This window comes from Mauremys mutica, chromosome 14, assembly GCF_020497125.1.
Source record: "Mauremys mutica isolate MM-2020 ecotype Southern chromosome 14, ASM2049712v1, whole genome shotgun sequence".
NCBI lineage: Eukaryota > Metazoa > Chordata > Testudines > Geoemydidae > Mauremys > Mauremys mutica.
In genome coordinates, this window is record NC_059085.1 from 35741582 (window position 1) to 35766217 (window position 24636).

Genomic DNA, 24636 nt, shown 5'->3' on the forward strand with positions numbered 1-24636 from the left:
AGCACAAACCCTTTGCATTTCAAGAGACTCTGCTAATGGTGAACACTTTTTCAAGAGAGAGAAAGTGGATCAAAGTTTGCCTGCTGGTTTGAAATTACCTGGTCTGTTGCCCTGTGTGCCAAAAAAACACCCACCAGGTGTAACTGACCTCCCAGATGCTCCCTATTGTGCAGAAAACCCCGTTTTTGGGTGGGACTACTCCTCTGCTCCTCCTCCCCATGCTCAGGTTCTTCATTTGCCTCCAAGCCAATTCCCACCCTGCATTTGCAGTATGCATATGCTCCTCCTCCTCCCTGGTACAAGAGTATAGCAGGGATGATGATCCAAAGAATTTCAGCAGAGACTACGTAGAAGTGCAGCCAGGCAGGGAGATGCTAGGAAAGCTCTGGGACAATCCTCCAGGCAAGAGAAGGCTATGAAAGGCCAAAGGGAAGGCACATTCAGGATTCCCATTTTGAACTAATTGACTATTTGATGAAGTGATAACATTAATGGACATTCAGCATTATTGATCTGAAACCCAAAGTAGCTAGATAAAGCCAAAAAATGTACAGACACTGATAGCAAACTGCTGGGAGACACCATAGAATATCCACAAACAGAGCGGCAAACACACAGATAAAAGTATCTGCTACGATATGAAAACTGGGTCTTAGCCACATATTTTGGTTGCTTCCACTAAACACTTGAATGAAGAATTTCCTAAAATGGTCACTGATTTTGGGTGCTCAACATGAGACACATGGAGAATGACTTTCAGAGGTGGTGAACATCCAAAAACAACAAGAAATAATTCTAGAAATTAAACATTGTGGTGCTGTAGTCTAGCCTGTCCGAATTCTCTGTCTCAGCATCTGCAACTAGTGCCTCTCTCTGTGTAGTAGAAAGTCTGTGGAAGTCAATAGGAAACATGGCACTGCATAGTGTTTTGTAGAAAGTGTGACAACTTCTTCACTTCCTGTTGAAACTTATCTACTCCGGCACTTTACAGTGCTGCACTTTCTCACTCAGGAGTGTGAAAAAACACCCCCCGAGCACTGCAAGTTTCAGTGCTGTGAAGTGGCAGTGTAGACAGTGCACCAGCGCTGGGAGCCACGCTCCCGGCTCCAGTAGTTATTCCCCTCATGGGGGTGGGTTTTTTACAGCGCTGGGAGAGCTCTCTCCCAGCACTGGTGTTGCGACTACACAGCCATGTTAAAGCACTGTGAAGACATACCCTTTATGGCTCAAGAACTAGCAGAGACATCAAGTAATTTACACCTAATCCACTGCCAGCTGAAGACAACCAAAAGTAAACATCTTTATTGCAAAGCAATGACTAAACGTAACTTAGGGTGACCAGATAGCAAGTGTGAAAAATCGGGACAGGGGGTGGGAGGTAATAGGTGCCAATATAAGAAAAAGCCCCCAAAATTGGGACTGTCCCTATAAAATCGGGACATCTGGTCACCCTAACTTAACTGGAAGGAAATTGGTGTGATCCTGAAAGGATGTGGAATCTGTTGTGAGTGGGGATAAAAGATGTCAAACATCTGCTTTGGATAAAGACAATGCTTCCCCACACTTTTTTTCTGGATGTCCCTTTGCGGGATTCCAGCATATATCAGATGCTGTCTCTACTGACACGGGAGGATAGCAAATCTTATAGTTTGGTACATTATACATTTTCTCCACATACTGTACATTTTGTGGACAAACCTCTGAGACACAAACCCTCATAGCACATTAGCATTAAAATATAACATCAATGCCACAGTGAAACAAATATAATTTTAAGAAACATCATCATCATGTCACCAGCATATCGCCCCAGAAAAAATACTATAAAAAACGCTGCTAAAAGCGTAATTTTTAGTCTTCTGTTGTCACACACACAAAATGTCTTTACTCTCAAATTAATGCCAGTAGACACAGGCCCTACCCAAGTACTGCTCTTATCCTCTCTTCAAGGAGATTATTCCCATGATTTCCTCATGCACAAGTCAGCCAGGTTGTGACTTATTGAGCCACAAAAAAAAAGCATCATGCATAATATTACATGAAATACCATAAAGCCTGGTTCCCATGCACAAAAGCAAGAGAATTCACAGTGAAGAATGTACAGCTTCTTTTTCAAAGGGATCTTTGACCTGTGGTCAGTTTGCATCATTTTAATGTCAATCTAATGAAGATAGCAGCCAAATTCTGCTCTATGTTTCACCCAAAGAATATTGACTTCACTAGTAGCCACAGTTACAAGAATACCCAATTTGTGGAGTTCATCAGGGTATCATTTTTGCTACTGATTGCATATACAAAACATATTCAATGTTCAATATTTAAGTGCACATAAACACAGGCAGCATGTGACCCTGGATTTGTATGATTTCCCACTGGTCTGAGACCTCTAAGAGCATTTAATTAACAGGGTCATAAGCACTTTTCTGAAAACCTAAAATAGAGAATTTTAAAAGTTATAACACCAAAGGTTCCTGAGAGAAGACAAAGCCTTTTTTAGATACAGGGATGCTGGAACAATTTGTGTAGTGGGAGTGCTGAGAGCCATTGAACCAAACTGTAAACCCTGTATATAAATGGAAACCACTTCAAGCCAGGGGGTGCAGCAGCACACCCCGCACCTCTAGTTCCAGCACTTGTGTTAGATATGTCCATAGGCCAAGTACCTGGAAATCTGTCACATTCCTATGCACCAGGCAATGATGGAGGGCTTCGCCATGTGAAGTCCTCAGTCTATTGGGACTCTGTTACCTTCTGTAGTTTAAAATAATTTTGACATCAGTGTACTGTTTGGAGAGCAAGTACAAATGATAAAACCCACCCCTAAGCAAGTGTTTGGACTCCTTCCCCCTCTCCCCCCAAACCCCACACACTTTTGTCTGTAATAAAGTACAGCTTCTAGCATCTCCTCTTGGTCACACAGGAAATCCATGGTGACAAAAATACATGTGCTGTGAAACACAAAGTCCCAGCCAAAACTACTACTTATAGTGACCTTCTTACAATTCACAGCGCAACAGAAAACTATTACTTGCCTTCATTTGTTACTTTTAAGTCTTTTTCTCCAGCCATTGGGTATGAATCATATACTAATATTATGAATCTGTGTCTCCCTCCCCACATCTGTTGTGACATTCTATAGATTATATATGTCTCAAATTTGGCCTTTCTGTAATTTATCTGCATTTTTATGCCAAACAGTTTAATCTAAAATATGTATTTGTTCTTGTCAATCTATCATAGTGTTTATGGGGGTGGTGGGGAAGGAGTAAACACTGCAATTTAGTTGTTACTCAAAACAGTGTGACCGAATATTAAGCTCCTGGTATGATAACAACTATGAATATTTAACAATCAAATGAAACCTCCGAGTGAGTGGGTCACTGTGGTTGAAAAGGCTTTTTGGCTTTGCACTACATGAAGTTGATGTGTTTTGAGGATTTCCTGCATAGATTCCTGTCAAGGTTCTAGAGGCTTGTTTGTTTCCTGCCCATAATCTTTGTTTTGATGCTTTTCGCTTAGGCACACCATGTTGCTCTATGTGTATGGGAAAGTCTGCTCCCCGAACACAGGAATGAAGGGGCTGGGGGGCATGAAGTACTGTTCCTTGAGTATATTGGGAACCAGCCATCCTATGTGAAGCAAAGCAGAGTTATTGTACCAATGCTGTTTCAAATGTCTTTCTATACTTCCTCATTGTTGGGCTCAAACATAAGACAGACATGCCTAGGCTGGAACCAGATGGAAAAGAATTTGAGGACCCTAAGTTTCTATGAGTCTGAAAAAGACTGAAAAATCGAGATGCACCAGGAAGAGTCAGATGTAAGCTGCTCTGAACTCTAAGCTCACCAATTTGACTCCAGTCAGATAAAGTGAGAGGCCGGGGAAGAGAGAACTAGATGAGCAAGTGGTGAGATGCTGGGGAGGGTTAGAAGGAAAAAAAGAATAGCTTCTCTAAGTGAAACTGCATGCAAGACACCAAGAAGTCTGAAAACTGAAAGTAGCAATTGAATCAAGCCTTTTCCCACAGTGTGAATCACTGCCCAGCTGCAAACCAAGTCATCACTGGGACAGGCAAACTGTGAAAAGCACATTATAAGAGCCTCTGAATAAAACAAGTACAATAACTTTGGAGAATCTGCCTGATTGGTTAAGGACAATTCTCACTGTAATCACTAGTTAACAGGGTCCTGAAAAAATAAAAAGGTGCTGTCAAGAGATACATCTGAACCTAGGAATTACCATATAAGAACAGATCATTGGTCTATCTAACATAATATACTACCTTTAACAGACCCAATACTTCAGAGGAAAATGATGCACCTAAAGAATCAGTGCAGGACTGCCAAAAGCATCTGTCCCAGCCAGGAGGCCAATTGAAAGACCTAGAACACAGGGACAAGTAGTTCCCAATGGGTGAAATGCACTCATGAAGCAAACTAACACAAGGCTCAGGCACCACTTAAGTCCACTTATGCTGCGTTGTCAATTCTCTGCGTTGTCAACTCAGGCACCACTTATGATGCGTTGTCAATTCTCGTGATTTCCTTGGTAGCAGTTTTGACTAGGGCTGGAACCAATCTTGCAATGATAAAAAGCTGCTCCAGCCCTCTCATGAATTTAAGCCACCACCACAAGGCATCATGGCAGCATTTTCAAATCAAAATGTTCTGTATTAAACCAAAAGTTTTTGGCCAAAAATGTTCATTTTGCTACTGAAAAGCAAAATCTTTATCTTTTTTGGCCAATGCCCACCCCCAAAAATATTTTGGGACAAGCTCTAAAGGTAACCCTTTAGAACTATCAGAATATCATGTCTTTAAATAGCTCTAGGAAATACCTCCAGATTAAAAATTCAGTTAAAGAGAAATAAGTATTTATTTAATTCAAATGTAAGTTCAATTTATTATGAGATTTCTTTAAGGAAAGTCAGAAGGGTCAGATTATATACTATTCTTCATTCCAAAGACTCCATCTTGATTCAAAGATAGCCAGAAATTAAACCTGATGACCCTTTTTCACCTAATTTACAGAAGTGATAAGGCATGAAAACTATTTAAAAGAGCAAGTTCTCTGAGGGAAGATGTCAAGTTACTAAATGACTAAACTAAGGAGACAATGACTATGCCAATACCTGTATTCAGCCTCTAGGCATGATCATAGTGAGCTAGTTGAGAAGACTGAACCCTGGTCTACACTATAGGGTTAGGTCAAATTTAGCCATGTTAGGTCGATTTTATAATGAATGCGTCTACACAAGCAACCCCGTTCCATTGACCTAAAGGGCTCTTAAAATCGACTTCTGTACTCCTCCCCGATGAGGGGAGTAGTGCTAAAATTGACCTTGCTGGGTCAAGAAGGAGGGAGAAAACTTGTTCACCTTAGCCTTTATGGATAGAACAAGAAGCAATGGGTTTAAACTGCAGCAAGGGAGGTTTAGGTTGGACAGGGGGGAGGGATAGCTCAGTGGTTTGTGTGTTCAATCCTTGAGGGGGCCATTTGGGGATTGGTCCTGTTTGAGCAGGGGGTTGGACTAGATGATCTCTTGAGGTCCCTTCCAACCCCAATAATCTGATTCTATGATTAGGAAAAAGTTCCTAATTGTCAGGGTGGTTAAACACTGGAATAAATTGTCTAGGGAGGTTGTGGAATCTCCATCTCTGGAGATATTTAAGAGTAGGTTAGATAAATGTCTATCAGGGATGGTCTAGACAGTATTTGGTCCTGCCATGAGGGCAGAGGACTGGACTCGATGACCTCTCGAGGTCCCTTCCAATCCTAGAATCTATGAATTTGGGGTAGTGTGGACACAAATCAACGTTATTGGCCTCTGGGAGCTATCCCAGAGTGCTCCAATTGGCCACTCTGGACAGCGCTTTCAACTCTGATGCACTAGCCAGGTACACAAGAAAAGCCCCGGGAACTTTTGAATTTAATTTCTCGTTTGGTCAGCATGGCGAGCTCAGCAGCACAGGTGACCATGCAGTCCCAGAATCACAAACAAGCTCCAGCATGGAGCGAACGGGAGACACTAGATATGATTGCTGTATGGGGAGAAGAATCTGTGCAAGCAGAACTCGGATCAAAAAGAAGAAATGCTGATATATATGCCAAAAATCGCACAGGGCATGATGGACAGAGGCTACAAGAGGGACACAGCAGTGCCATGTGAAAGTCAAGGTGCTCAGGCAAGCTTACCAAAAGACAAAGAAGCCAAACGGTCACTCCGGGTCAGAGCCCCATACATGCTGCTTCTATGATCAGCTGCTTGGCATTCTAGGGGGGGACCCCACCACTGTCCATGGACACCTGCAAGGGGGGAGCCTCACGCAACACAGAGGAGGATTTTGTGGAAGAGGAGGAGGAGGAAAATGCGCAGCAGGCAAGTGGTAAATCCATTCTACCCGGCAGCCATGACCTTTTCATCACCCTGGAGCCAATACCCTCCCAAGGCGAGATCCCCAACCCTGAAGGTGGAGAAGGCACCTCTGGTGAGTGCATATTTGTAACTACCATACAGGATTTAAAAGCAATAGTGTTTAATGTTTGATTTGGCCTGAAGACTTGGGATGCATTCATAGCCAGTACAGCTACTGGAAAAGTCTGTTAATGTGTCTGGGGATGGAGCAGGAATCCTCCAGGGACATCTCCATGAAGCTCTCCTGCAGGTACTCTGAAAGCCTTTGCAGAAGGTTTCTGGGGAGGGCTGCCTTATTTTGTCCTCCACGGTAGGACACTTTACCACGCCAAGCCAGTAGCAAGTAGTCTGGAATCATTGCAGCATAAAGCATGGCAGCGAATGGTCCTGGGTTTTGGTTGCATTCAAGCAACATTCAGTCTATATCTTTCTGTGTTAGCCTCAGGAGAGTGATATCATTCATGGTCACCTGGTTGAAATAGGGGAATTTTTGTAAGGGAACAGTAAAAGGACCCCATTCATGCTGGGCTGTTTGCACTTGGCTAAAAGGGATCATCCCTGAGAACAGCCACACGGTGGGGGGAGGGGTGAAGGGATCATCCCAAATAGCCACGCAGAGGGGTGGAGGGAGGTGTGTTCTGCACAGCCATCCGAAAACTGCAGCCCCTCCTTTTAAATGGCAAACCCAACCGGCATTGCTTGCTATGGGAAAGGAGGGCGCTGCAGTTTGAAAACATTCCCACATGTTATGAAGGTGTTAGAAGCCAAACCCAAATACCCTTTGGCTTACCATGGCTGCCTGGAAACCGAATTCTGTTGCCCAGCAATGTGTGATGTGTCACCATACCGGCAGGCGCTCAATATAAAAGGCAAAATGCGACCTTGTACCTAAAGCACATGTGCTGTCCGCTGTGAATTGCTTGATTCACTGTGAAAGAGTCTCCCTTTTGTTCTCAGAAATGTATCATCTTAAATTCTACTCTCTCTTTTTATCCCCCTGCAGGTGCAAATGTTCCTATGCTCCTCCTATCATCTCCATCCCCGAGGTTATCGCAGATTAGAAGGCGAGGGGGAAAAAAATGCACTCGATGACATGTTTTCTGAGCTCATGCAGTCCTCCCGCACTGATAGGGTACAGCTGAATGCATGGACGCATTCAGTGGCAGAGTCCAGGAAAGCATTAAGTGAGTGCGATGAGAAGAGGCTAATGGGGGAGCAAACGGACATGCTCAGGCACCTGGTGGAGTTGCAGGAAAGTCAACAGACCGCCGCTGCATCCACTGTACAACCACCTGCCCGCCTCCCCAGGTTCCATACCCTCCTCACCCAGATGCCCAAGAATGCAGGGGAGAGGCTCCAGGCACCCAGCCATTCCATTCCAGAGGATGATCCAATAGAAGGCTGTCATTCAAACAGTTTTGATTTGTAGTGTGGCTACAATAAGCAATGTGGCCTTGTCCTTCCCTCCTCCCCCACCCAGGCTACCCTATCAGTTATCTCACTTTTTTTAATTAATAAAGAATGCATGGTTTCAAAACAATAGTGACTTTATTTCCTTTGCCAGCTGTGATCGAAGGGGGGAAGGTGGTTGGCTTACAGGGAATTAAAATCAACAAAAGGGACAGGTTTGCATCAAGGAGAAACACACACAACTGTCACACCGTAGCCTGGCCAGTCATGAAACTGGTTTTCAAAGCCTCTCTGATGTGCAGTGTGCCTACCTGTGCTCTTCTAATCGCCCTGGTTTCTGGCTGTTCAAAATTGGCACCCAGGCGATTTGCCTCAACCTCCCACCCCGCCATAAACGTCTTCCCCTTATGCTCACAGATATTATGGAGAACACAGCAAGCAGTAATAACAATGGGAATATTGGTTGCACTGAGGTCTAACCTAGTCAGCAAACAGCACCAGTGAACTTTTAAACATCCAGAGGCACATTCTACCACCATTCTGCACTTGCTCAGCCTCTAGTTGAACTGCTCCTTAGTACTGTCCAGGCTGCCTGTGTATGACTTAATGAACCCTGGGAGCAAGGGGTAGGCTGATCTCCAAGGATAACTATTGGCATTTCAACATCCCAAACAGTAATTTTCTGGTCTGGGAAGTAAGTCCCTTCTTGCAGCTTCTCAAACAGCCCAGAGTTCCTAAAGATGCGAGTGTCATGCACCTTTCCTGGCCATCCCATGTTGATGTCGGTGAAACGTCCCTTGTGATCCACCAGTGCTTGCAGCACCATTGAGAAGTACCCCTTGCAGTCTATGTACTGGTTGGCAAGGTGGTCCGGTGCCAAGATAGGGATGTGTGTTCCGTCTATTGCCCCACCGCAGTTAGAGAAACCCATCGCAGCAAAGCCATCCACTATAACCTACACATTTCCCAGACTTACTACACTTGATACCAGAACATCAGTGATTGCCATTGGGTACTTGAATCACAGCAGTCCCCACAGTAGATTTGCCCACTCCAAACTGATTCCCAACTGACCAGTAGCAGTCAGGCATTGCAAGCTTCCACAGGGCTATTGCCACTCATTTCTCAACTGTCAGGGCAGCTCTCATCTTGGTATTCCTGCACTTCAAGGCTGGGAAAAGCAACTCACAGAGTTCCAGGAAAGTGGCCTTATGCAGCCACTGGGAATCATCCCATACCTGCAACACTATGCAGTCCCACCAGTCTGTGCTTGTTTGCCAGGCCCAGAATTGGTGTTCCACTGTGTCAACCAGCCCCACTGCCACCATGATGTCCCAATTGCCACATCCCGTGCTTTCAGGAATGTCCGTGTCCATGTCCTCCTCACAATCGCCCTCACACTGCCATCTCTTAGCCAGGTTCTGTACATACTGCAGTATAATGCACGAGGTGTTTACAATGCTTGCAACAGCAGCGGTGAGCTGAGCGGGCTCCATGCTTGCCGTGTTATGGCATCTGCACAGGTAACCCAGGAAAAAAGGTGCAAAATGATTGTCTGCAGTTGCTTTCACAGAGGGAGGGAGATGAGATTGACGATATGTACCCAAACTCACCCATGAAAATGTTTTTGACCCATCAGGCATTGGGAGCTTAACCCAGAATTCCAATGGGCAGTGGAGACTGCAGGAACTATGGGATAGCTTCCCACAGTGCACCGCTCCATGAGTCGATGCTAGCCACGGTAGTGAGCACACACTCCGCCAATTTAATGCATTTAGTGGGGACATACACAACTGACTGTATAAAATCGATTTCTAAAAATCGACTTCTGTAAAATCAACCTAATTTTGCAGCGTAGACAAACCCTGAGCAGTCTCAGTGTGATATGACTGTTCACATAGCTAAGACAAATACTCTCTTCACTCCTGACAAAACCTGACTCCTGAATGCTCATTAAATGTTTCAGTTTCTGCCTTTAGTCACACCCATACAGCTCCATTAAAGCCAGGTAGAATTTAGCACTAAGATATTAACATGATTAACTTTATTCTAGACTACTTTGCAAGGCTGACTCAGAATGCCAAAGGCACCTCCAATTTTATATTATATAAACAACTTTTCATATTGAAATTTTGTTTCAAAACAAAACATTGAAACATTTGTTCCAAAAATGTCATCATGCTATGTTTGTGTTTTCAGAATTTTTTTCCCCACAATTTTCTTTCAAAACAAATTTCTGGGAAAAATGACCATTTCAGAACTGAATAACCCAATAGAATATTAAAATTTCTCTGACCAGTTCTATCTAAAAGGCAATATGTAGTTTAAAATGATTACATAACAAGTAAGAGATGGACCTTCCCACCAGTTTGGAGTTGAACCTAACAAGAGGAAAGGCTTCAAGACACTTAGATGAAGAACTGCATAGCTATCCACACTGAAAAAGAAGGACCAGCTTTAAGATCAATTGCTTTTTCCAAGAGCTATAAAGGATTTGGAAACTACATTTCCTAAATCTAACTAGGGAGATGTAACAAACTTTACAATGTTATGGCAGGGATTGTTCCTTTAGCTCGAATAAAGACTCCTATGAATTAGAAAGAAAAGCAAATTGCTTGTCGATCAGCTCAGACAAGGCAAGCCAACGCTCTGTATTTCATCCATTGTAGAGTGAAGACGGGAACCAGTATCATCAAAGCAAAATAAGGCTTCTAAATACGGCTTCGAAAATCTGGTGTCCTTTGTCCATCCTTCTCATCAGGTCAATGGACTCAGTGCTTCGAAGCTGCACAGGCTCAGGGACGGAGAGAAGCCTGGACTGAACATTTCACAACAACTGAACAGTCAGTCATTCAAAAATTAGTTCAAATGGAAAAGCATTTGTTCAATTTCCTCCAAGGTTTCCAGAAAAGTTCTTTCTCCCTCAGAATTAGCCTTCAAATTTTGATAATATAAAGACTGTGAGATTCTAGATTTGGATCCTGCTTTATTATGGAACACTAGCTACTACCTTAACTTTGGAGAGACTACCAGTCTTTCCATTATAATTATTTTAATCCTTATTTTTAAATGTAGACTGTCACTCTGGGCTCGATCTTGCTCTCATTAACATCAATGGGAAATATTTCATTGACCTCACTGGAGGCAATAATTTGTATGCTGATTATTGCTATACCATTGATCCTAAACATTTTACAGAGAGCAAGCACTGAAGATGACTATCAACAAAAGTCCAACATTTGAATCTTTAATCTTTGTGATTATTGATTATATGACACTCATTAAGCAGTAAACTTCCACAGGCTTTAAAACAGCTTACTTCTGTATGCCATCATCTCTGGCAATAGCCAATCAAATAAGATACTGTGCCACTTCTTACCGCCATTTTCATTGAAGGTGACTGAACAGATAGTTGCACATTAATTACACACACATTTTTTGCAATCCATGCCTACTGGGCACTGTATCAGTCAAGGATTTACATAGTACTGACATACACCTTCTGAGATTCCCCCCACCCCCAGTCACAGAATATGAATGTATTGGGGTCAGATTCACCTGCTTTTGCTTCTGTATCTTTTCTGCTGATTTGATTCTATTACCCAAAATATATCATTCGGAGCATTTTTTGCTTTGTTTTTTGTTTGGGGGGGCTGCCTTTGGACACTTGAACTGATTTAATAGAATATTTAAAGGATTTACATGTACTTTTCTGATCAAACAACGTTAATTTGAAGAGGACTGTACTCATTGCCAAAGTACAAATTTCTAAGGAGCTCCCTAAACAACTAAGGGAGAGCCTATTCTTTGCTCTATATATGTTTCCGATCACTCTTGATAAGCATTGCATAGGGCTACAGGTCTGATCCAAATCAGAGTAAAATCAGTGGAAACTCTTCCACTGATTTCAGTGAACCTGGATCAGGTCATAAGCAGTTTTTCTGAAGTCAGTGGCAGTCATGTCAGTGCTGATCAGGTACCAATGCTTTTGTCTTTACCCACATTTCTCCAAATGCCACTACTTGTTTCATGTCCTCTAACCATGATTGTCAAATAACTTTGTACAATTTAATAAGAGCAAGAAACACATTGGTGTTTATTGGCCTTCACTCTAAATTGCAGTTAACACCTCCTGGTATAATTTTGCCATGCAACGTTCTGTTCACCCTGGTTTCTTCTGTCAAAATATGCATACTATGTTAGTCTTCCTTACAGATCCCATACAAAAAGCATTGCTAGACTCCACCGGTGGATCCTTTAAATCCAATGAGCTCTCAAAAAGATGAATTCTTCATTAATACTAAACCATATTATTTTAGCATTCTATAGCCATGGTTTTGCCAACATCCTGGCTGCATATAATGCTATTTATTCCAGTACTTGTCTGTTTAGTAGAACTAAGATGCAAGATATTAGCTTTGTCTCGGTGACCTACAACTTTCCATCACACACAAAGTAGATTGTCTCAGGGAATTCTCTGGGACTAAGGCATCCTAAATACTGAAGCAAATGCTGAACTAACACTGCCATTTGGATCTCGCTGTATATTTGGCCATTCAAAATGTACCATCTTCTACTTAGAATTTATTGTCCTTTTCGTTTTATGCTCCACATTTATGAAAATCTATTCCACCCAAGATGAAACCAGTTTATCTGAATCTTAATCGCATACTGAATCTTACTTAAAGCAAGTTAGATGTTCAGCTTTTCTACAATCCTCTGAATTGCTTTATGTCAGTCTTGTCTATATATTTGAGAATATCATTGTAATGTAATTCAATATTACTGCATATGACCTAATATAAATAATACTGCCTTAAACTGTGATTATGGTCAGAGACATTAGCCTGCTTTGGTGATAAAAATATGGTTTTACTATTCTTTATTCTGCAGAGCCAATAGAGCTAAGGAAAAGTGAGCTAAGGTCTGTTCTCACTCCTGTGTCATCCACAAACTTTATTAACCAAGTTCTGAATGCTGGATCTTTATAACTGGCAATGTTGCCCAAGCCAGAAGAGAGAGAGCTGATTTTCCAGATCACAAAACAGACTGCAATGTCACGCAGAACAAACTCCTATCTTTTTCCTAGTGAAATAATCAGTATGAATATATTTATTGAGAAACAACTCCACAATGTTATCATTACGGTCACTTTTCAGAGTATAACTGCACTTTAAAAACAAAGGGGGAAATGCAAAATACTATGTTAAAACAGTCTTGGAAAGGGTGGTGGGATTCTCACTTAAATGAAAAAAGGCCAAAAGAAGTTGAAGTTCGGTTAGTCCTCTGTTACAGCAGCCTCATTCAACTTTTGCCATCCAAGTCAGGAATTGTAGGTCATGTTATATCAGGAACTATGGGTGATCCATTCTACAAGCTGTAGTTGATTTAACAGCACATTAACCTCCTGGCCTGAGACCTCTCTGATATATTTCAAACCTACTCTGACTCAATTTTCTAAACTGTCTTCATTTTGTATGTTTAAAACAAAAATCAAGACCTGTATAATTTTAACAGGGATTGGTATTTATTCTTATGTTAATAAAAGATTGCATAGGTTAGAATGCAGCAGTATACACAGAACCCAGTTCACACCCATTTTGTGTCAGTGTAAACCTGCTGGCTTCTGTGGCATGACTCCTACAAACAAGAGGTAGATCAGGTCCAAAATATAAAATTTTGCAATCTATACAGTTTAGAAAAGTAAGAACAGGATAAACATGATACAGTAAAATTGAAAAATGAATTTAGTAGGGAATATATTTTCCATGGTTCAGTCTCATATCCCCTCAACGGTTTGCAGAAGGCACTTCATGAACCATTAGGAATCAAATGGAATATTTGTGGCACAAATGCATAAAACATAACATTTATTGAGCTTGTCTACCAGACATAAAACACACTGGATATGAAATGTGAACAGCAAGATCATTTAGAGTATTTTGTCTCCATTTATTTACCTGACCAGGACACACCACTGGGTTTTAGAGCTCATTTATGATGGAGTCTTGGGAATATGGCAACCATGTAAGTAATAACTTGAGTCAAAAAGCAAGGCAATGACCACGGGAAAAGTAAAATTGTTTTTCACAGCAGTTCTTAATCAGCATTTTCCTTACGAAGGAAATATAAACAAGTTAAATACACCTCTACCCCAATATAAAGTGACCCGATATAACATGAATTCGGATATAACGCGGTAAAGCAGCGCTCCGGGGGGGGCAGGGCTGCGCACTCCGACGGATCAAAGCAAGTTCGATATAACGCGGTTTCACCTATATCGCGGTAAGATTTTTTGGCTCCCGAGGACAGCGTTATATCGAGGTAGAGGTGTATATATCAATCTTTAACAGTCATGAATAGAAGATATATAAGCTTTATAATGAAAAAGAATGGACTTAACAAAATCTTTGTTCCATAGCAAATTGATATCATAGACCTTATTTGTAACAATATTATAGCTTCCAATATAAGTGACTATGATGTGGGGTGTAAAGAACTATAATTTCACTAAACACAAAAGGAAGATTAGAGCTAATGTCTTACCTGGTTTAATTAGTAGGGCTGACAATTAATCGCAGTTAACTCATGCGATTAACTCAAAAATTGTGATTAAAAAATGTATCACGATTAATTGCAGTTTTAATCACACTATTAAACAATAGAATACCAATTGAAATGCAGTAAGTATCTTTGGATGTTTTTCTACATTTTCAAATATATTTATTTAAATAACAGAATACAAAGTGTACAATGCTTACTTTATATTATTTTTATTACAAATATTTGCACTGTAAAAATGATAAACAAAAGAAATAGTATTTTTCAATTCACCTCATACAAGTACCATAATGCAAGCCCTTTATCACAGTGTTTCTCAAACTGAGGTCGCCGCTTATGTAGGGAAAGCCCCTGGTGGGCTGCGCCGGTTTGTTTATCTGCCCTGTAAACCAGGCTCCAGGCCAATGGGAGCTGCTGGAAGCGGCGTGGGCCAAGGGACTTACTGGCCACCGCTTCCAGCAGCCCCCATTGTCCTGCAGCGGCAAACCAGGCTGGTAAACAAACTGGCCCGGCCTGCCAGGGGCTTTCCCTACACAAGCGGCGACCCCAGTTTCAGAAACACTGCTTTATCGTGAAAGTGCAACTTAAAAATGTACTTTTTTTGGTTACATAATTGCACTCAAAAACAAAAAGTCCACTCAGTCCTACTTCTTATTTAGCCAATTGCTAAGACAAACAAGTTTGTTTACATTTATGGGCAATAATGCTGCCGGCTTCTTATTTACAACGTCATCTGAAAGTGAGAACAGGTGTTCGCATGGCACTTTTATAGCCAGTATTGCAAGGTATTTATGTTCCAGATATGCTGAACATTTGTATGCCCCTTCATGCTTCGGCTACCATTCCAGAGGACACGCTTCCATGCTGATGACACTCGTTACAAAAAATTCATTAATTAAATTTTGATTGAACTCCTTGGGGGAGAATTGCATGTCTCCTGCCCTGTTTTACTTGCATTCTGCCATGTATTTCATAATATAGCAGTCTCAGATGATGACCCAGCACATGTTGCTTGTTTTAAGAACACTTTCACTGCAGATTTGACAAAATGCAAAGAAGGTACCAATGTGAGATTTCTAAAGATAGCAACATCGTTCAACTTGAGGTTTAAGAATCTGAAGTGCTTTCCAAAATCTGAGAGGGATGAGGTGTGGCGCATGCTTTCAGAAGTCTTAAAAGACCAACACTCTGATGCGGAAACTACAGAACCCGAACCATCAAAAAAGAAAATCAACCTTCTGCTGGTGGCATCTGACTCAGATGATGAAAGTGAACATGCATTGGTTCGCACTGCTTTGGATTGTTATTGAGCAGAACCTGTCATCAGCATGGACGCATGTCCTCTGGAATGGTGGTTGAAGATGAAGGGACATAAAAATCTTTAGCACATCTGGCATGTAAATATCTTGCAACGCCGGATACAACAGTGTCATGCAAACGTCTGTTCTCACTTTCAGGTGACACTGTAAACAAGAAACAGGCAGCATTATCTCCTGCAAATGTAAACAAACTTGTTTGTCTGAGTGACTGGCTCAGGGCTGAGTGGACTTATAGACTCTAAAGTTTTTCATTGTTTTTCTTAATGCAGTTTTTTTTTTTGGTATGTAATTCTACATTTGTAAGTTCAACTTTCATGATAAAGAGATTGCATTATAGTACTTGTATGAGGTTAATTGAAAAATACTATTTCTTTTGTTTTTACAGCACAAATATTTGTAATAAAAAATATAAAGTGAGCACTGTATTCTGTATTGTAATTGAAATCAATACATTTAAAAATGTAGAAAACATCCAAAAATATTTAAATAAATTGTATTATCTTATTGTTTGATCGTGCGGTTAATTTTTTAATCACTTGAAAATCCTAATAATTAGATGAAGATCTGTCTTTGTTCATCAGTGGCTGAAGTTAGTATTTAATTTGCAGATGGACCTTATCCATATCTCATTTGTGTGCACACAACATTTTACACACATACATCTGCATGTGCACATTACATGGACTAACCACTTGACACTGAGAGCTGCTATAATTTGCACAACACAAGTGATTACACTGGCATGTGCAAAACCCATTTGTGTGCACAGATGTTAGTGTCTGTCACACACACACACACACACACACACACACGTGCTGGCATTAGTAAAGGCATGCCCCGGTGTTTGTAAGTAAAGAGTTACAGGTGCAAAATGTGTTTTGCTATTTTTGGAAAGTCAAACTTTTAAGAGTCATTGCCAAGGGCACAATAGGCCAGGCTGTGGCGAGACCAGAAGCACCCAAAAGCAGTGATTTCTCCCTTCACTTTTGAAGATTCCGTAGGAGTCTGCACAGTCTGATCTAAGTACTGCTGATGAAGGCAAACTCCTTGGCTTCTGTGGCTTTTTTTTTTTAAACTGCACCAGCTATCCCAGAACACTCTGGTTGGACAACCTGCTGACTCATCCTTCCCTATGCAGAATACCATGCTCTGAAAAACTGCTGACTGACACCCAATTCAGCAATACAAAACTGAGGTCTCCACAGAACCCATGTCTGTTTTTTTTTTATAAGTAGCTGCAGTGCAAATAAAATATTCTATCCCTGCCAGTTCAATATGCCATACATAAAATAATGGTAAAACCTGAGGACAGAAGTACCTCTTCATACCAGAATATACATTTTCTCTGAACTCTCAATGGGAAACTTACTTCTTAATGGAGAAAAAGAAGAGGGAACATATCCCCAACACGTTTTTCAAGCTCAACTCATTCTGAAAAAAAAAAGTGTTGTGTCTTTTTTTTTTTAAAAAAGCATGATTTCCTGCCAAGAAACTCCTATTTTCCAGCTAAAATTGGTATTCAGACATGACAATTTTACCCTAGTCCTCAAGGATGGAGCAAGCCCATATAACAGCTAATCACGGACTATCTTTTATTCATGAAATCTGATTTTCCATTACTGCTATTTTCCAACAATTGTGGTTTAAAAAACACAATTTTGCACATTTTACTTAATTTTTCTGATACAGAAATAATGAAAAATAGGTTTGTCAGTTACAATAAGAACAATATATGGAAAGCTGAGTTTTTGTCACGTGCTACCACACTCCGCTCTGCTACACTGGTGCAAACCCAATGACTTCAAGATGTGGCTTTATGGGTAACAAAGAATGGAACTGCAGCTAGTTTCACCATAGACAATTTTTGAATGAAAAGGCAGAATTTATTGGACTATAGCAACAGTATGAGGAACATGTAATTACATTTTAAAGCTGAGCTATGACTCAAAATACTTATTAATATAACTCTTGAATATATTAATGTCACTAAAGTGGCATTAAACCTTCTTGCAAGTTGTGTTAACATAAAGATCACTCAATTATTAGCAGCATAAAGCACCCTACTGCACTTTGGAGTACTTCAGTGTTTGTAATGTATGCTAGAAGACAGGCCAGCTTTCTTTTAACACTTTTTACCAAAAATTAAATTAGAATATCCCTAAAGTAAAAACATTCTAAGCACATTTAGCTTTCTCTGTATAAGAAATGCTGGTAAGCGTGTGTAACGATAGGGCGGTCTCATTCCTATTGTCTTAAAAAAATGGTTTATAACTGACAGCTGACACAGAAGCACTGCACTGAGCAATCATGAAAGCCTAGAGAGTAAAAAAGTAGTTTTTACCCTGCTAGCTGAAGCTGTATAGACGCAGCCTCTAACAGGTGAGCTCTACCTATCTGAAAAGGCCAACATTAGGGAGCAGAACTGGTTGCAAAATAATATTTTTCTCTTGTGAAAAATGTTGATGAAAATGTTTCTGTCAAAAACCAAAACAAAGTTGGTTGCCAAAAACTTACATTTTCAAATTTTCATTTTTTGGATGAAAACCCTAAAATTGTTGACAGAAATGGAATTTTTTGGCCACAGAAATTTCTCTTTATTCAAAAAGCCATTTTTTGTCAAACTAAAGTTTTGATAGAAAATTTCTGAGCAACTACATGAGGGAGTTTTACTTTTCTAATTAAGGGCCTAGCAGCTACTGACCTTGGTATGTTCACCAGAAGTAGTGATGTCAGCTTCCTGCTAATCCCACTCCACTGAGAGGGCCCAGAAGCAGCCCAGGCAGCCCCAAATTGGATGGGATTGGCTCAGAAGGAGCATCACCTACACAGGTGGAAGAGGACTGGATTAAGCATCTGTAATGGGGGTAAAATCACCACTGAAACACCCCCACAAACCATGACAAGAGGTTGATGGTGTTCTTTCACTCTAGTCCCTATGGTCCTGGGTCTGCAGCTTCTATGTCCCAACCCTCCGGCCAGGTCACCTTTCACATTCAGGGTAGCAGAAAAGTCCAGACAGAAAAAAACCCAAAGTCTAATAACCTTTATGACAGGCCTTCAGCTTCCATATAGTACTCATCAATCTTTGCCTCTTTTAGTCTTGAGGCTTGTACTTCCCCTATGGCTGGGGGAAGGGGAGGAGAACCCAGGTCTGCCCTCTCCTTTCCTCCGAGTTCCAGCAGGGTCCCTGTGTGTTAGGCAGCTAAGGGATATTCCTTACAATCCTTTGCCACTTCCCTGGGCTGCTCCTACCTTTTCCCATTTATTGGCATCTCTCAGAAGGACTGCAACCACCACTACACCTGCTGTCTTTGTGCAGCTTCTTCTCAACTCTCTATTGTTTTCTCAAGGCTGCTCCCAGCCTCTACCTGTATGGTGCCCTATCCTCCTTCTCAGCTGGCGATACTAAATTAGGCCTGCCCTTCTTCCCTCCCCCAGGTGTAGCCTGATGGGTTACCTAGGCACTAATTAATCCTTTATTTGCCAGTATGGGACACATGACCCATCACACCATCTCTCAGGCAACCTTCACTGAAGGGCTCCTAAGGAATCTCTGCTGGAGTTCAGTCCTGCTCATTCCTGCAGCACTACCACCTGCACTAGGGGAATCCCCCATCCAGCACACTTGCCACCACAGGACCAGGGAGGTGCAATTTGCATTTTCCTGTGTCTGCAGGGAAAAATCCAACCCAAAGCAATAAATAGGACAGTTCCCAGAGAGAGCTGGGGGGACACTGAATGGTTTTGCATGCAAAAGTACCTGTAGTTCAATGTATACTGTACCTTTCCCCAGTTTTGGTATCTTTTTTCCAGGGGGAATTCTGCACGTTTTTGCATCAATAAAAGGTCTGTGTGTCAGTAGAGAACCTCTGTGCAGTAGAGCAGGAAAATTCAGTTCAGTGCATCACCACTCTGGATCTGAAAAAATCATAAAATGTACCTTTTTATATATTGCACCCTTTATCTTAAAGGCTCACAAAGCACTCTTAAAATAAATTGATGAACAAACACATCTCCCATTTCTTGGGAGTTAAACAACTGCTCTGTGCTTGTGATCTGTGAATTTAATTGCTACAGAACAGACTTGGATCAACAGTCATTCACATTAGGCAGCTCATGATTCATTTTCATGTATGTGGCTTACCCAAATCTTTGCTCGACAGTCAGAACATAAATATTTTTCTCCCTGGTTTATCCTTTCAAAGGCAGAAATTATTTTTAAAACTTTAACATTATTGCCTTTAGTAACCTCTATATTTACATTGCCTACCATTTTCCATTATAAAAGATTCTGCAAATAGTTGTTTGTTTGTTATAAACTTCACAAATCTCCATAGTTTGCAGCAGGGCCTTGAAATTCAGTAGGGAGAAAGCACTCTGGATAGACAAGTGCCTTTTCTTTTGCATCAGGGCCGGCTCCAGACCCCAGCGCGCCAAGCGCGCGCTTGGGGCGGCATTTTGCCGGGAGGGCAGCAGGTGGCTCCGGCGGACCTTCCGCAGTCATGCCTGTGGGAGGTCCACCGGAGCCGCGGGACCAGCGGACCTCCCGCAGGCATGACTGCGGAGGGTTCGCTGGTCCCGCGGCTAGGGTGGATCTCCCGCAGGCATGCCTGCGGATGCTCCACCGGAGCCGCGGGACCAGCGGACCCTCCGCAGGCACGTCTGCAAGAGGTCCCCCGGAGCCGTGGGACCGGCGACCGGCAGCGCGCCCCCTGCAGCGTGCCGCCATGCTTGGGGCGGCCAAATTCCTAGAGCCGCCCCTGTTTTGCATTCAGGTTTCGCTAATTTATAAACTGTTAAAAATGACCATTTCCCCTCTCTTGCTTGCATTGCTCAGGAAAAAATTAGGATCATGCCAGATAAGAGTTGAACATGAACTCTCTAAAGAGCCAGCTGCATACTGCTACCCAAGCAGCAGTAGTAGTGCATGCTATACTGGGAAGGCCTATGAGCTGTTGGAGCAATGGTGGGTACAGGTTCTTCCACTCCAAATGATATCTCCCAGTGTGTAGTGGTATCTGAGTCATGTAGTTCATGAAGCCAGACTGAACATGCTTCAGCACCCCTTCCCCTACTACATGGATCAAGAGATCCTTCCACTCTGGGAAGGGTGGGGGGAGAGAGAGATGAGGAGGAATAGTCAGAGACATTGTGGGAGAGAAAGTGGTAATAAAGGCGGTGGAAAGAGGGGAGGATTTACACACAATAAGAAAGAGAAAGAAGAAATGGAATGATGAGCAGCATGAAACCAGCACTGTTAGGGTACAGTGCAAGACCCATATCTTTTCATTGGCATTCAAAGCAGATGGGCCCTCAGGTATTTGGTGTAGGAGTAAAACCTCTTATATCACAAAGATAGTTTCTTAAGGGGCTGATCCTAATCCCACTGAAATTAATGGGAGCTTTCCTATTGATCTCAAAGGCCTTTAGATCCTAAAGGGGAGTTCCAACTTCTAGCAAAATATTACATATCTCTTCTGTATGGCACTGGAACACGGTCCCTAGATAACCTAACGATGAACACAATAGAAATATTTATATGGAGAGAAATGGGCAAAAACAAAGAACCAAAGAAGAGAAAATTCCTAGGAGGGGATGTCTAGGAGTGGACAAATAACATGTAAATAAGGATAATGTCATGAAGTGGGACCATTGGCTGAGCATTAGGAAAGACTTCCTAATGGTGAGATCTAGTAGTGTGTGGAACTGATGAAGACCTCATTGCTTGGGACAACTGAAAGTAGATGGACCAAACACTGGAAGAACAATCTCATACTGGCCAGGGAGAGAAACCTACAGTAATAAATCTTTTCCATCTCTTATTTCTTGGAATATTTTTATATATTCATCCCAATATGGTCCTTGAACTTTCCTGAGAGAGATTCGGAGCAAGACGTCTGACAGCAGTAGCATCTCCTCCTGCTCATTTCATTCTTTGGGGGCAGGGAGGAGAGGCTCAGCTCTGTCCCACCTCTTCTCAGCAGAGGAACTAGAAGAGAAGTGCATGAAAGAAAAGCAAAGGTGTGAAAAGGGGCAGAAGTGTTTCCTCCCTGGAAGGTGAACACTGAACAGTGGCATATATAAATGATTTAGTATTCAGGGTGTACTTGAGACTGTTCTCACATCATCTATCACAGACATGGAAGTTAGAAGATTAGTATCTTAAAAATAAATTTACCAGTTGTAATGTGGTATTCTTGTTCAGTCTGGCTTCATGAACTACATCACTCAGATACCACTACACAATACCAGAGCAGAAGCTTATTATTGTAAAGGTTGTTCAGCCCTCAGGCTAGAGAAGTGCCTTTTCTTTATCCTGTGAAATCACACATTCGGGCATAGCTGAGTGACAAACTGTTAAAAATTACCATTTTCCCTGTAAGCTGGCATTTTACAACCCCTAGGAACAGACCCAGGCAAAATGAGCCTCAGCATCAGAGTGATACTGCCTCTGGAGAGATGACATGGCCCCTTCATATTCATAGTCTGTCCCTCATGTCCTAACACAGGATCAGGCTCTTCCCTGGATGGCCGAATAAGCGTCAGGTAAGGAAAGATTTGAACATGGGCATAGCCAGACATTTGGAGCTCTCCCATGCTATTAGCTCCCTGCCTGTAGTCAGTAATAAAAAAGAAGGAAGGAAGTAGCTGTGTGGCCCATACTGTATTGGAGGTAGGAAGCCCCTCAGAATTCTCCTATATTAGCAAAGACCCCCAAAACACAACATTTAGAGTAGTGAGGATGGACTCATTCATAATTGAAGGAACAGAATCCGCATTAGAAAGAGGGAGCCCTCCGGAGCCTAATCTCACTCCCATTGATTTTGTTGTTATTGTTTACATTCAGCATATAAACTGGACCCAACCACCTGCTGTCCCTAAAATGAAGCTACGCAGAGAAATTAATCCCAAAGGTTGTTAAGCAGGAAGTGGACAAACGGACTGTGCTGAGGGATGGGGGGTCGGAAGGGGGGGTTAGTTTACCACTCATTGGTACAATCTCTCTTCCTCTTGGGCAGCTCTATAATTTGCCACCAAGAAACTGGCTTATTATGTGGGGGGAAAGTGAGACTTCTGCTGCAGAATAAACTATGCCCAGACAGAGTGACCTATGAAGCCTTTGGGGCTTACACAGACCAGGAGTGATAGGAGTTCTGTTGCTATGTCCATTCAATCCCTGGCCTGTCTTCTAATACTGCCTCCAAAAGAGTTACTGGTTTTTGTGAACTGGAAAACATCCAGTACAAATGGGACTGAGGCCCCCAAACTCACTTCACGCAGGTCACCAAACAGCTATCAGATTATTACATCTTTGGGTCACTATTGACCTGAAATGGATTTGAACTGCTGATCTTTCAGAAAATTTCAAGATGTGGGTTTAGGAATATCTTTACACCTAAAGATTAAGGTATAGCTGTGAACATCATTTTGATTGACCGGTCCATCAGCCTTCACACAGTGCTGATCACAACATGTCATTTGTGTTGTTCTAGCTAGTCTTTCAACCACCCGCTGGCCAGGCTGTCAGTGGCACCAGACACCCAATCAGCATAGCACGCTACAGCCCAGAACCCTTGAACTCAAACGATCCGCTAGTCGCAGACTCCCAAGTAGCTGAGATTACCGCAGATGTGAACATACAGCTGCACAATTCAGAGACTGGCCACTTACAAATTCTGAATGCCCAATTACAGGTTTACTTTATTAGCAGAGGATCTGCAATCACACATTTTATTAGTCTGAGAGCAGCACAATCATATCATAATAAACACAGGCAACTCATGCACAACACTCTCATGATTATCTGGCAGCTTTACCTACTCCCTTCCTCTTTTCTTTAAAGTTGCACTAGTACTTTGTACAAAATGCAGTGAAGGAAGACAGTAGAAGAATGTGGATAGCAGCTGCTCTAGTAAAGGGTACATTCTGCCACCACCCCATTTAATTACTATTTGCTGTTCGAAACTGTAGATTATCTTCACCCACACAAAATAATTTGATCGCTTTATTTTGTATACCCGTGTACTAACATGACATTAAAAATTAAAAATTTCAAAAAGTAAAAAAACCTTTATGACTGCAGTTAAGGATCCTGCAAAAAAAAATCTCAGAGCCTTTTCTTTGGGTTCTAATTATTTTATCAGTATGTCCCTGTAACACAACATGCAGACCTAACAAAGTGTTTTGCAGACAGAAGGATTAAACCTTGTCTCTAAGAAGCATATTGACAGCTAGGGTGAAATCCTGGACTCATTGAATTAGAAAACACCCATTGACTTCAATGGTGAAAAGCAGGAGGGTAGGATTTCACTTCTGGTGTTCGCCTTCATTACAGAAGTTAAAGGTAAAATCCAGACAAAGGAAAAGAGGAGGTAGGGAGTCGGTGTCAAAGATTGTTCCATCAGGAAGGAAGAAATAGTATAAACCACAATAGTGGGATTGGAAGCCAATTACATTGTGATTTTGAGTTGGTACATAAATGCTCTTTAAGTCAATGTGCTCAAGAGTGTGGAGTAAGACTGGATGATGGAAACTCAGCTGATAAAAGCTCCTTGATGGCTGCCAGCACACATGATTTTATCTCCAGATGAAGACTCTGAACCAAATTCTCAGATGATGTAAATAGGTGTAGCTTCACAGAAGTCACCAATGTACACCTTCTGGGAATCTAGCTTTCAAGCAGTTAAGATGTCCCAATTTGTATTTAAAGACCTTAGTTGTGTTGGAAGCCTGCTTTTGTGCTTAAAGATTCGGGCCTGATTCTCTTCTTACTCTGGTTTTACATCAATGGAACTTCATTAACTTCTACACAGTTACTCCTGATTTACACTAGTGGAAATATGAGGAGAATCATGCTCTCAATTTTAATTAGGCTTATTAGTTAGCTTATTCCTTTTAACTCAGGCTCCAAGAAGTCATTTCATCATTACC

At 41.8% G+C, this 24636-nt stretch overlaps 1 long non-coding RNA gene across 2 annotated transcripts in view; it reads right to left on the reverse strand.

The window, feature by feature from the left end:
• The window catches only part of LOC123349143, a 208156-nt gene that overhangs the window by 20129 nt on the left and 163391 nt on the right, over positions 1–24636 (reverse strand). For both annotated transcript variants that reach the window (XR_006573394.1, XR_006573393.1), the window contains exon 2: positions 19489–19623. This is a non-coding gene — a long non-coding RNA (uncharacterized LOC123349143). The remainder of the gene's footprint in view (positions 1–19488; positions 19624–24636) is intronic.